We start from the raw sequence: 14,525 nt of genomic DNA, 5'->3' as shown, positions 1-14,525 counted from the left end.
GCATCATGCATGGCAGATGTGGACGGTTTTTCAAACAAGCCCTACAAAGAGTCCATGATCTCTCTTGCAGTAGCTAACCTCTCGTGTTTCTTAGATAGTATATTAGATATGCTGGCTAAAATATAAACTCGAGCCTTCTCATTAGCTTTGACCCATCTGTCATACGCATCCCAAACTATTCGTTTTGCATTAGGACTAGGGGATGGAGGACACTCCTCCGTTAAAACGAATCGGAGATCATCTATTACCAGTATCGTATTGTTATTCGATTTCCAAGTTCCGTAGTTATCGTTGTTAAGTTTTTCTGAAGCTAGCAATTGTATAATGGATGTTGACATTGCTGAAAAAGTAAACAAATTATTAGAGAAATGATTTAACTCTATTTAATCCAATTTATTTAGCAAAAGTAATGTACCTGTTCTCTTATTCTTTTGCTATGATAATTCAGTGAGTCAGAATAGCCCCTACCGAAGGGCAGTCGACTACTCTTTCACTGAATCAAGACATTCTTGACTAAATACTAATACCAGAATAACTCTTATCCTTATAGTACTTAGTTACCTTTATTTGGTCAAGATATTTACTAATACTTAGTAAGTCTTGTAAGTGTATACCTACAACTTTTGAATTACAGAGATCAGAATCAAAACAAGCCCAAAAAGGAGAAACAATTGTTTGAAAATAGACCTAAGTAACCCTATCCATTTTTGGAGTTCATGGTGTTCCAAATCCTATGTTACAACCCTTTGATGGGATAGCAAATGTTGCATAAAGCCAACCAGTAGACGCAACATAGGAATCTCACAGTGTTACCTAATGGAAGAAACTGTAGGACGTGTTGACACACACCCACTTACTATGAACTACTTCCCTTATTCATCTTGTTATTGACCCATGCAAACACTTTCTGAAGTTAGGTTTCCACTAATAGCAACTCAAAGTCGAGCATGGATCTCACGGTGTGAACTCTTAGGGACGTGAGAGCTAGAAATAATATATCTCATATACTATTATTCTCCTACTAAAGTGTTCTATTTAATAAAAGATTTGGTATTGACTTGGTTATTAAATGGCTAATTTTAAACAACCTAAGTCTAGGTGATTTTTCCTAGTATAACTTTCATATCGGGATTAACATATGATGCCTAGGTGATAAACCAATTTTATTACCTTACACCATTCACGCATGCTCATAAACCTAGGGTTATTGACTTAGATGCTAGTTTGATCTCCAAGTAGGAGGTGTTCCGTAAACCGTCAACTTAAGTATGCCCAACCTTAGACAAGATCTCCCTAGGTAAGTAAACAACTCTTTACAAGTAATCGACCTATTCTAACTCTTCAAAAGGTGATTGAAAATGCACTGGTTAACCCTAGGTGAGCATGAATCTAATCTTTGTTATAGATTTTAAAAGTATAGGTTATTTTATAACAATTATAAAATAAACTATAACATTTATAACCCTAGAACATTCATCTATAACATGCTTCCTTAAACAAACATACTTTAATATAACACTTATATTAAAACTAAGTATGCATACTATATATATTATAACACTTATAATATATATCAAATGCATGCCACATGCTTATCCTATGGTGGGGTTTTATAAAAAACTATATAGCATAATTTATGCACACGTAATAAAATAATATCATACAATAAATGCATAATAAATAAACAACATTAAAGTGGACTGGTTTTGGCATTAAAAACAAACAAACAACTAAGATATTACAAAAAACAATAAATAGCTCCCTTGAACCGACTTCAAACTCTTTGAACCAACCCAAATTGGCCAAAAACCACTCAAACCGACTCAGAAACTCCAAGAACCAGGTTAAATCGGTCAAATCGGCTCAACCAAGTCAATTAGACAGGTCCAAATCATCTGAACCGGCTGGTCAACGCGCATGTGTGCGAAGTTAGCGGGTGGAGTGGCGGGCGTGCGGGCGGGAACCGGAAGTGAGTGCATGCACGGGTGAACAACGAATCGGATCATGAATGGGTCGGGTCGGGTCGTGGAGACAGCTGACGCACGTGGGGAAGCTCACCGAACTAGGTCGGGTCGTTAGGTTCCTGAGTCTACTTGGGTCTGAGAGCTAAATCCGTGTCTGTACTGATTTTCTTCTCTAAATTGAAGTTGTCCTCTTTGCCGGAACCAAACAATTACAACTTAAGAACAACACTAAAGACTCTAGCAAATTTACAGACCCTTTGCCACACATTAATGCTTATAAACATGTGAGCAATTACAAATTTCAACAAGAAATTAAAAGAAAAACAAATTCCAAAATCGTAATATATCCACTTTAGCCCACAATTCAATCAATATATGGAAAAACACCCACCAAATGCAATAGAACGTTATAAGCATGTTCTGATACCAATTGTTGGAATATAAAGAACAACATGCATAGCGGAAGCAAGGATCGATAACGTTCTAATTACATTAACACTAAGAATAAGCATGCATAAAGGGTTAGAAAATACAACCTTTGAAGAATCCACCACAATCTTCCTCTCCTCCTCGATTGACACCACCAACGGTAAATCCTCGCTATTCTCTGGTTGAAGAACATGGTGGTGGGACCGTTTTGTTAGTGAAGACAAGGGAATTTCACTTTAGTAAAATGAGAGTAAAGAGATTTTGTATGGAAGATTAAAGTTCAAAACTTAACGAAGCAATAGCTTTTTCACATTTGAAAAACAAAACAATTTAAAGACAAATTAAATGCAAAATTCTATCTTGCATGTCTTCCACCTCAAACTCCACTAGCATGAAAGTTTTAGGTGTCAAGCTTTAGAAGTGTCACTTCAAAGTCCACTTAGTTAGTGGGGAAATCCAACAATTGGATTTTTCCACCGACTAATTTAAAAATAAATAAAATCAATTTTTTTAATGAAAATCATTTTCATAATTTAGAAAATATTAAAAAAATAAATTTAATATCACACATTAAATTGTTTTTTTACACCTAATTTTGATTAATCATATTAATTAAGTTTAAAAAACACTTTCATGCTAATAATCAAGAATACTCTAAAAAATAATTAATTAATAAATAAATTATTTAATTTTAAATTACATCTCATATAAAATACAATTTTCTCTTAAACCCGATTTGAACATTTCAAATTCTCACTTCACCTAGTTCTTCAATTTTGTCTGTAGTGAGCAAGGGAGACCCGATGGACTTACAGATCATGGGCTCCAACGATCCAATACTAATCGGTCAAACTCATTAACCTAGTTAATCAACGTTCGTTAACTAACAGGACTGTCCACTATAGCATGTAGTTGCACTCCCCTTACTGTAAACATATTATGTATCCATTTGATATAACCGTCATGGAACTCAGTGGAAGGTAGAGGGATGAAGTTAGGGAACTCGGTGGAAGGTGAAGGAATGGGGTCACGGGAGTCAGTGGAAGGCGAAGGAATGTGNCGTTAACTAACAGGACTGTCCACTATAGCATGTAGTTGCACTCCCCTTACTGTAAACATATTATGTATCCATTTGATATAACCGTCATCAATAAGTTGATCCTTCACAGGTTGTTCGTAACCTCAGCCAGGTCAAATACCAAAATACCCCTAAGTTACATCTTTTCTCCTTAAGTACCACTGTCCCTCTAATGAACAATTGATTTAGGATCATAATCACTAAATCCATTCCCTCTCAGATCGGTGGACACTATAACCATGGGGAGGATGGGCTCGGTGGAGGTGGAGGAATGGGGTCACTGATCTCAATGGAAGGTAGAAGAATGGGGTTCTAGAACTCGGTGGAAGGTGGAGGAATGGGATCATAGGACTCAACAGATGGTGGATGAATAAGGTCCTGGAACTCAGTGGAAGGTAGAGGGATGAAGTTAGGGAACTCGGTGGAAGGTGAAGGAATGGGGTCACGGGAGTCAGTGGAAGGCGAAGGAATGTGGTCACGAGACTCAGTGGTAGGTGGAGGAATGGGGTCACTATTCTCAGTGAAAAGTGGAAGAATAGGGTCAATAGTCTCGATGGATTCCACGCCTAAACCCTATATCATTTACGAAGTACGGTAGATCAAACACAACATGATATAGACTTACATTAGAATAAGTTTAAGATGATATTACGTACCTAACACAATAGTTGTAGTAGGTTGGTGATTGTTTGTACATCGGCTTGAAGGACACTCAAGTTAAACTTTACATCTTTCAAGTCTGACTGTACATCGTCCAATTTATGCTCCATCATAGATACTCTCTGGTCTATATCATAGAGTGATATGCAAATGCCCACACCCTTCATGGGCTCAAAATGGGATGTCTTCGGTCGAGGCGACACTCGCTCCTTAATTAGGAGCACATGCTCGTCAGTAGGGAGCTCGTGAGACTCGTTGTGAGGAGGGTGAATCTCAAGATTGTCGGTAGGGAGCTCGTGAGATAATGTCCTTGGAGTTCTGACTCGTGAAACCGACGCTCGTAACTCTCGTATTCACTGGAGTTACTATGAACATCCTTATCATGGTGTGATCTATGTGTCTCTAAGGAGCTCGTCTTGGCATCAATGTGCTCATATATGGGTCGTTCATTGACCCTAATGTCCTGATAACTGGTAGAAATACAAGTTATTACAGCTCAAATTAGTAAAACAATGAGAGAAAGCGATGATAAAATAGGCAATATCATGTCTGAAAGCGCCAAACTGAAAGGAATTGCGATCGCTAATGCTTATCGCATAAAAGTAGTTAATTTGCCTATTTTGTGCAGGTACAATGCGATGGCGCATATGAAATTGCGATCCAAGGGCACAATGCGACAGCGCGCTTGAAGTTGCGATCGTAAGTCATGCGATTGTGAGAAGTTTCTCAAAAATTGATCGCATAAAGACCTCGCATCAAGGCGACAACATAATAAATCGTGATGGGACGTAAAGCTGATAACGGTCGATTTCGAATTCAGTTGACAAGCCATTAAAAATCATACTGTTGCAAGTACATTAAACTTTTAGTGACTTTTAAACGGTGCAACAAAGTAGGGAAATTAATGTTGCCCATCATTGCAATCATTAGTAAGAAAAGAATTGGATGGATCAAGGTTCGAGATGAAGCCAGTAATGTTACAAATGAAACAAACAGCAGGACAGTTCGGAGGACGGCGTGGTGAAGATCCGCACGCCCATCTACGAAGCTTCATTGAAATTTGTAACACTTTTGTGTTCCCTAATATTTTCCCAGAAGAGGTTCGACTTATGCTATTTCCTTTTTCACTATGTGATAAAGCAAGAAAATGGGCTTACTCTCTCGAACCAAGAGAGATAACTTCATGGGAACAAGTTGTGGAAAAGTTTATGAAGAAATATTTCCCTCCCACAGAGAATGCCAGAAGAATGAAATTGATCACCAATTTTGAACAAGAAGAAGATGAATTGTTCAGTGACGCATGGGCAAGATTCAAGAGACTAGTACGCGACTGCCCACACAATGGATTGTCGGATTGCCTCCAAATGGAGATTTTCTATCATGGACTAAATTCTGCATCGCAGACAGCTGCCAATGCAGCAGTAGTAGGAGGTCTGCTGGACAAAATATTTGATGAGGCAAATAATATTCTTGATCGCATCTCGAAAAACCACGAAGATTGGTAAGAAAGAGATCAAAGAGCAAAACCTAGAGAAGGTAATGCAAGTAATGGTGCCATCGCATCATTGCAAAATCAGATGAATGCGATGATAAATTTGTTGTAAGGCATCGCAATAAACAATTCCGGAACTCAAAATGGGCAGGTCAATGTGATAGAGCAAACAAGCACTAGCTGTGTTACATATGAAGAACTGCATTCTGTTGAGGAATGTCCACGAAATCCTCAATCAATCTACTTTGTCAAAAACAATCCTTTTCAAACACTTATAACCCAGGGTGGTGAAATCACCATAATTTTGCTTGGAAAAACAACCAACAATAAGGCAGCCAACCTTTGGCTCAGAGAGAAGGACCACCAGGATTTTTCCAAAGAACTAACGAACAACAGCAATAGCAAGCCAGCAGCTCTCAAACACCACCACCATCATCCTTGGAGAACTTGTTAAAGCAATACATTGAAAAGAATGAAACAGTCATTCAAAACCAAGCTACGTCCATCTGCAATTTGGAAATTCAAATAGGACAAATTGCAAGAGAGCTAAAGAACAGACCTCAAGGGACATTGCCTAGCTCAACTGAGTTGCCACGCAATCCAGGGAATACAGGGAAAGAACACTGTCAAGCAATCACCCTAAGAAGTGGAAAGACGATGGTAAAAGTCAGGAAGAAGCCTAGCAAGACCGATTCAAATGAGCAACCTGCGATGGAATCAAAGAAACCATTGCCGCAATCTAAGTCAAAAGAGTCTGAGACTATGGAACCTAAAGATGCGGTCACCTTTAAGCCTCCAGACCATGGAACAGTGAAAGTATAGCTACCTCCATTTCTTCAAAGACTGAAAAAGAAGTAAAATGACGAAGGTCAGTATCATCGCTTCCTGGAAATATTAAAATAGCTACACATCAATATTCCATTTATAGAAATGATAGAGCAGATGCCGGTGTATGCCAAGTTTTTGAAGGATATTGCTTCGAAGAAGAGAAGCACAGAAAAATTCACCACGGTGGCATTAACGCAAGAATCAAATACTATAATCTCACCAAAGATGCGCGACCCAGGCAACTTTACAATACCATGCTCAATAGGAGAGATCTACATTGGTCAAGCATTATGCGATCTTGGGGCAAGCATAAACTTAATGCCCCTTTCAATCTTCAAATAATTGAATGTAGGTCAGCTGACACCCACAATGGTGACTCTCCAACTTGCAGATAGGTCCCTAGTACACCCTGAAGGAAAATCGAAAGATGTCTTGGTCACAATAGACAAATTCATTCTACCTGCAGACTTCATCATTCTAGATTATGAAGTGGGTAAAGATGTGCCAATCATATTGGGACGACCATTCTTGTCTACTAGTCGTGCTCATATAGATGTGCACAAAGGAGAAATCACAATGAGCATCAATGGAAAGAAGCTCAGGTTTAATATTATCAAGGCAATGAAATTCCCAGAAGAGGAAGGCTTATCAGATTCCGACGATGAACACACTTGCGTTGAAGATTGGGAGTCCGAGGAAGAAAATGAAGAAAGAGAGGATGCAACAACATCCCTAGAAACCTGCCATGAAATAACAGAGATAGTGAACAATGAAGAAATGTTGAATTTGGATGAAGATAGAAAAACACAGAAACCCTCCTTAGAGCAACCACCTACACTAGAGCTGAAAACTCTACCAAATCACTTGAAGTACGTTTTCTTTGGCCAGAATGAAACCTTGTCAGTAATCATATCCTCTGCATTACCTAAAGAAGAAGAAACTGCGCTGCTCAGTATTATGAAGAAATTAGAAATATATTAAAGCAATCGGATGGACGCTCCTAGGCATCAGAGGTACTAGCCCGACGTACTGCATGCATCGAATTCGACTCGAAGAAAACCAGAAAGGCTCGATAGAACCTCAACACAGATTAAACCCTGCAATTAAAGAGGTTGTCAAAAAAGAAATCATTAAATGGTTAGATGCCGGCATTATATACCCTACCGTTGATAGCACGTGGGTTAGCCCCGTGCAATGCGTTCCCAAGAAGGGTGGGACGATAGTAGTCCCCAATGCAAACAACGAGTTGATCCCCATGAGGACTGTCANTACTGCATGCATCGAATTCGACTCGAAGAAAACCAGAAAGGCTCGATAGAACCTCAACACAGATTAAACCCTGCAATTAAAGAGGTTGTCAAAAATGCAAACAACGAGTTGATCCCCATGAGGACTGTCACAGGTTGGCGGATTTGTATGGACTATAAGAAGCTCAACGCAGTGACAAAGAAAGATCATTTCCCCTTACCTTTCATTGATCATATGCTCGACCGACTAGCAGGGAATGACTATTTCTATTTCCTTGATGGGTACGCAGGCTATAACCAAATCATGATCGCACTATAGGATCAAGAAAAGACCACATTCACCTATCCATATGGAACGTTCACCTTTTGTCGCATGCCTTTTTGACTATGCAATGCGCCCAACATGTTTCAAAGGTGTATGATGGAAATCTTCTCCGAGTACCTTGAGGACTCAGTTGAAATCTTTATGGACGATTTCTCCGTCTATGGGAAAACATATGAAATCTGTCTGAAAAACTTAGAGAGAATACTGAAAAGATGTGAAGAGACTAATCTGTGCTAAACTGGGAAAAGTGCCATTTCATGGTTAAAAAAGGAATTGTGCTTGGGCACAAGGTTTCAAAGAATGGGCTAGAGGTAGATAAAGCAAAAATTGAAGCCATAGAAAAACTTCCACCTCCAGCAAATGTAAAAGCTTTAAGGAGTTTCTTAGGACACGCGGGGTTCTACAAAAGATTTGTGAAGGACTTCTCCAAAATAGCTCGATCGTTGAATGCGTTGCTAGAAGCTGATAGACCTTTTGACTTTGATCCATACTGCCTCACCACATTCAAAGTACTAAAGGACGCATTGACTACAACACCAATTCTGATCGTACTCGATTGGGCAAAGCTATGCGAGCTAATGTGCGATGCCAGGGGATATGCAATAGGGGCAGTCTTGGCACAAAAATTAAAGACAATATTACACCTCATCGCATATGCTAGCAGAACATTGAACTGCACGCAGGTGAATTATACTACCACAGAGAAGGAACTTTTGATGGTAATTTTTGCGATTGAAAAATTTAGACCTTACTTGTTGGGATCAAAAGTTGTAGTCCACACCGACCACTCGACGATAAGATATTTAATGACCAAAAAAGATGCAAAGCCGAGACTAATCTGATGGGTTCTCCTACTCCAAGAATTTAATATGGAGATAATTGACCGCAAGGGAATGGAGAACCACGTCGCTGACCATTTATCGAGGTTAGAGAATCTTAAAGTGGATCGCATTCAGTCGAAGGTGAACGCATCATTCCCTGACGAGCAGTTTCTTAAGGTTGAAGAACTATCCTGGTATGCAGATATTGTCAACTTCTTGGTCCGCAAACAATTTCCGAAAAATTACACATCCCATCAAAAGAAGTGGCTCATTCATGAATGCAAATTCTACTCCTGGGATGAGCCAAATCTTTACAAAAGGGGACCAGACCAAATATTGAGACTCTGCGTTCCAGAGACTGCTTTCCAGCACATATTGTTTCAAGGTCATGAATCACCCTATGGAGGACATTTCAGGGGACAGCGCACAGCGGCAAAAGTTTTACAATATGGATATTACTAGCCAACTCTGTTTAAGGATGCATGAGATTATTCCATGAAATGTGATAAGTGCCAACGCACTGGAAACATTTCAAAAAAAAAATGTGATGGCAATGAGCATCATATTGGAGGTGGAACTATTCGACGTCTGGGGTATAGATTTCATGGGACCATTTCCATCGTCAAATGGTCATAAATACTAGATTCAGGCATGATACACTTTTTAGTTATTGGGAGAACCCAAGTACTCTCTTTCGGATCTAGGAAACAACTCTCAGAGATCTTTTTTTCCTTTTGGAAGATATAAAAGCAAAACAATCATTGGCCGTCGACTATGTTTCCAAATGGATTGAAGCTGTTTCATGCGTTGTAAATGATGCGGCAACAGTCTCCAAGTTCTTACAGAGAAACACTCGTTTTGGCACTCTACTTGCCATAATAAGTGGGACCCACTTTATGAATCGTATTATTAATAAATTGTTGATCAAATACAATGTCCACCATAAGATCGCCACCACATATCACCCTAAACAAACAGACAAGCAGAGGTTTCTAACAGAGAAATCAAGTCGATTTTAGAGAAAGGGGTGAATCCATCGCGGAAGGATTGGGCTATGAAGCTTGACGATGCCTTATGGGCATATAGGACTGCTTATAAAACGCTCATAGGCATGTCACCATATGCGTTGATGTTTGGGAAGGCTTGTCAGCTGCCGTTGGAACTAGAGTATAAGACGATGTAGGCAGTTAAGAAGCTTAACTTTGATCTTTAGGCTGCAGGGGAAGAAAGAAAACTTCAGCTACTAGAGCTGGATGAATGGAGACTACAGGCATATGAAAATGCCAAAATTTACAAAGAACACAAAAAGCGATGGCATGACAAGCGTCTTTGTGAAAAAAATCTCTAAGCAGGTCAGAAGGTATTACTGTTCAATTCTAGGCTGCGACTCTTTCCGGGAAAATTGAAATCGCATTAGTCCGGGCCATTCATAATTAAGGAAGTATTCCCGCATGGAGCGGTAGAATTGACAAACGAAGATGGGACCAACACATTTAAGGTAAATGGACAAAGAGTAAAGATGTATCATGGAGGAGATTTCCAACGCGAGAAAACCTCAGTAGACTTGGGGAAGCTAGAATGAAGAAAAAACATTTAGTCCTTGCGTTGATAAGCGACACACATTTATTAGGGACGAAGTATATCCTTTTTTAATATCCATTTTTTCTTTCTTTCATGAATTTATTTTAATTTTTGCATGGTTCCTACTCTTTATAATTGCCAACTCTTTCTTTCATACTTTTTATCCTCTTGATATTTATCACACTGATCGTAGTAAACGATTGCGATGGAGCAATGTGATAACCTCAAAACACGCGACTGGTCCGATCAGCCCATCACAATCAAAGAATCAGCCCACTGCAGGAAAGGATGCAATTAAAAATGATGCCGGTGAAAAAGCAAATTTGGGGGTTGTGTCTTTCCTTGCCTCATCTTATTTCAATTTTTGCACTTCTAAAATTTCAGTTTAATATTGTTGAATTCTACTACGAATCTTCTTTCCTTTGACTTAATCCGGAATTTTTGATTGCTTTATTTGATCGCTGCATTCCACCCTTGCCCATCATGACTTCAATGATAAAATTTATGCTTTTTTTCTTACTGCATGTACTAGAGTTAGATTAATTTCAGGACAATCAATTCATGAAACATTTCTAAAATTTAGCGGTCTACCAGCTTTCCTTCAAAACTATTTTTACGAAATTTCCTAAGTCCATCGCATGAATTATTTCGTCTTTCAGTAATGAGGACATTGTCGCATGTTAAATTTAGAGGTGCTAGTAATGTTATTTTCAACCCTGAATTCCAAAGGAAAAAAATTATATAACATTGAGATCGAATCCTGTTCGTAGTTGGATGTCCGCATGACACCCATGGGGGCAAGCCAAAACGAAGGTGGGAATCGTGATCAACGCAGAAACCAAGTGATCGTAACTCTGCTGCCAAATAAAGAGATGAACATGAGTTTTGACTAAGAAAGAGTGTCTTTCTTGTAGTTGGATGTCTGCATGACACCCCTGGGGGCAAGCCAAAACGAAGGCTGGACACTCGGATCAGCACAAGATCAAAAAACGAATATCTGAAACGTGCAAGGGTCAAAATAACTTGAACACCCCAGTTTAATAAAGTTTGAAATAAAACATGCGATGTCATGGAAACGAGTAAAGATTTTTTAAAGAATAAGCTTACGGTCCCTAAAGATTAGAAATATTTTAGGAAGTGATCAGGATAGAAATTAAGAAGGCATTGGTTCAACAATTTGAATAAGGCACCTTGAGAAGTCTAGGTAGGGTAAAGGTGGTTGAAATTTTAAAGAAAATCTTTAGTTTATGCTTGAGGATAAGCATTGTTTTAAATTTGAGGGTGTGATAGCTGGTAGAAATACAAGTTATTACAGCTCAAATTAGTAAAACAGTGAGAGAAAGCGATGGTAAAATAGGTAATATCATGTCTGAAAGTGCCAAACTGAAAGGAATTGCGATCGCGAATGTTCATCGCATAAAAGCAATTAATTTGCCTATTTTGTGCAGGTATAATGCGATGGCGCATATGAAATTACGATCCAAGGGCACAATGCGACAACGCACTTGAAGTTGCGATCATAAGTCATGCGATTGTGAGAAGTTTCTCAAAAAGTGATTGCATAAAGACCTCGCATCAAGGCGGCAGCATAATAAATCATGATGGGACGTAAAGCTGATAACGGTTGATTTTGAATTCAATTGACAAGTCGTTAAAAACCATACTGTTGCAAATACATTGAACTTTTGGTGGCTTTTAAATGGCGCAACAGAGTAGGGAAATTAATGTTATCCATCATTGCAATCATTAGTAAGAAAAGTTGTTTCACCTTGAAATCTATAAATACCAAATGCTACCAGAGATAGGGGGAATTCACGCACATATACATAGAAACGGAGAAAGAACAAGGAGGCGAGGCAAAGCTGAGAGAAATCACTCCTGGACAGATCGAGAGACTTCCGAAAAACAATACAAAGGAGAGAAGTCCAACCCTTGCGAGAGCAAGAATCCGTAGCTAGAATAGAGTTGAAGTGATAAAGAGCAGTGTAAAAGGCCACGAGAAACAAGACATTGCTTACCTGGCTTGTTATTTCTCATCCATTTGTTATTTTGTACTCAACACTTTATTTGCAAAAAATGGAAACTTCATTTCGATTTATGTTCAATCTCTCTACACCATGCATGAGTAACTAACTTTCTAAATGGGTTGAGAAGTACTTAGCTAGCATAACTTAAGCTATGCATTTTATGCGATCATCTTGTCTTATGTATGCGACATTCATCATTTGGAAGTACATGAGAAAGTAGTCTAAAGATAGAATCTAGGCTTGAGAGAGTCGGATTAGATTGCATAAGCAAGAGTAGAAACCTAGAAATAAGTTCTATCTGCTGTTCCCATACACATTGCATGCATCCTAGAAATAGGAAATGTGGCATTTTGTATTGAGGTAGAACTAATATTTTTGTATAGCATGATCGCATAACTTGTACACAATATTGGGAAATGTTAGCTATGTCTCTTCTCAACCCCTTCATCGCATACTTGTTATAACTCTACGCTTTCATCACTCCGCGTTCAACTCCATCGCATAGGAAATTCTAAATCAAAACACCATCTACTTCTTTTTCATCACCGTAATAGAATCAGAGAGTCTGTCGCATATCTATTTAGTAGTCCCTGTGTTCGACCCTGAACTTACCAGGAACCTAAGAAGGCTTATACTTTGGCTTTGTTAGGAAAACTTGTATGATCATCGCATCCACACATCATTGCATAACACCCATCATCGCATACTCACACCATCACATGATAAATCAATGCATCATGTCCCTATACCGCCTCTCCCTATCGGACATGATCAATGGTATGGGTGTGATATTTGTCTGTATAAAACAATGAACAATTTGTTAGTTATATGTGAAATTCACCTTAAATCCAAGTAAATTGTGATGTAATACACTAACCTCGATGGACTCAAACACGTCTCGATTTATTGTTTTGGTTGACAGTGAGTATGTACACTCCTACCTCAGGAATTGAGGTACGATATGTCCATTCAGTCGGGTTGCAACTTTTTCGACAACTGTTGAAAGGATCTCGTATGCTCACACCTACCATAATTCATAAATGATTATAAAACAAGAATAAGTAGCAAGTGACATTGACACTACAATGAGTACATCTCGTATGGCTAGTGAATGGATATTACTTGAAATGCATGAAGAAACCCCAATAGGTTGTATTTGACAATGTAGTTCTTATTGTATCTGGACCTTATTTTGTAGTTCTCTGCCTTACCATCGAGTCCTCTTTGTAGTCCAATTAACATCCTCTCCCATAATACGTTTCCCCAATCCATGGAATTGAAGTAATCCAAATCCTCCACATCAATTAATAAGGTCTTGTTGACATTGACCCTCGTCTTCTCCCTTCCCATCATACCTAATTCAGTGTAATAGACCAATGTCATCTTCACAGCATCCATGTCGTTCTCAAACTCCATCTCCTTGTACACTGTCTCTAAGGTACCAACATGAATGTCCCCCGCAAAATCATTCTTGAGGTACCTATTACGCAGTGATCCAATTGCTTCATCCCTCCTCACAACTGTTGGATTAGGTGACCACCACAATCCTGTCACCAATAAAAAGTCTTCTTTGGTGAATGTTACAACTGTTCCATTCAAATTGAATGTTATTGCATCCTTCCTATCGTCTTCAACCTCCCTCAATAGAATGTAGTGGACCAATGGACTATTGAAGATAATGTCCATGTCCACGAATCGCCAAATATCGTCTTCCTAAAGAAGGCAAGCTGAGTGGGAGTAAGCTTCTCTTTCACTATCTCGTTAGTCGTCCTAATGTGAGAGGATAGGCTAGTCGCTTGGCTTAGGAAATGATCATGGGGAGGAATCTTCAATTGTTTAGCCATACTGCACAGAATAACAAAAAACAAGGGTAAGTAAGTAAGAATTCTATTCAATACTCGATACACAATGCATGATACAAGATACAAAATACTTGATTGCTCGATACCTGATACTCAATTGCTTGATACCCACATGCTACATGGTGTCCCTTACTCGCTACATTACATGTAACTAGATGGTCAATTATCAAGCATTCAGTTTGATTTTCCACCTTCATGCATTATCCTATTC

General features: G+C 38.9%; 1 non-coding gene across 1 annotated transcript; it reads right to left on the bottom strand.

Annotated features, from left to right (window-relative positions):
* Positions 1-5,372: 5,372 nt before the first annotated feature.
* LOC120084258 lies at positions 5,373-5,479 on the bottom strand. Its single transcript, XR_005483624.1, has one exon. It is a non-coding gene; the product is annotated as a small nucleolar RNA R71 (small nucleolar RNA).
* Positions 5,480-14,525: the final 9,046 nt, after the last annotated feature.

Source organism: Benincasa hispida, chromosome 8 (assembly GCF_009727055.1).
Source record: "Benincasa hispida cultivar B227 chromosome 8, ASM972705v1, whole genome shotgun sequence".
Classification (NCBI taxonomy): Eukaryota; Viridiplantae; Streptophyta; class Magnoliopsida; order Cucurbitales; family Cucurbitaceae; genus Benincasa; species Benincasa hispida.
Note: the sequence above shows the minus strand (reverse complement) of the source record. Positions and strands in the feature narration are given on the sequence as shown.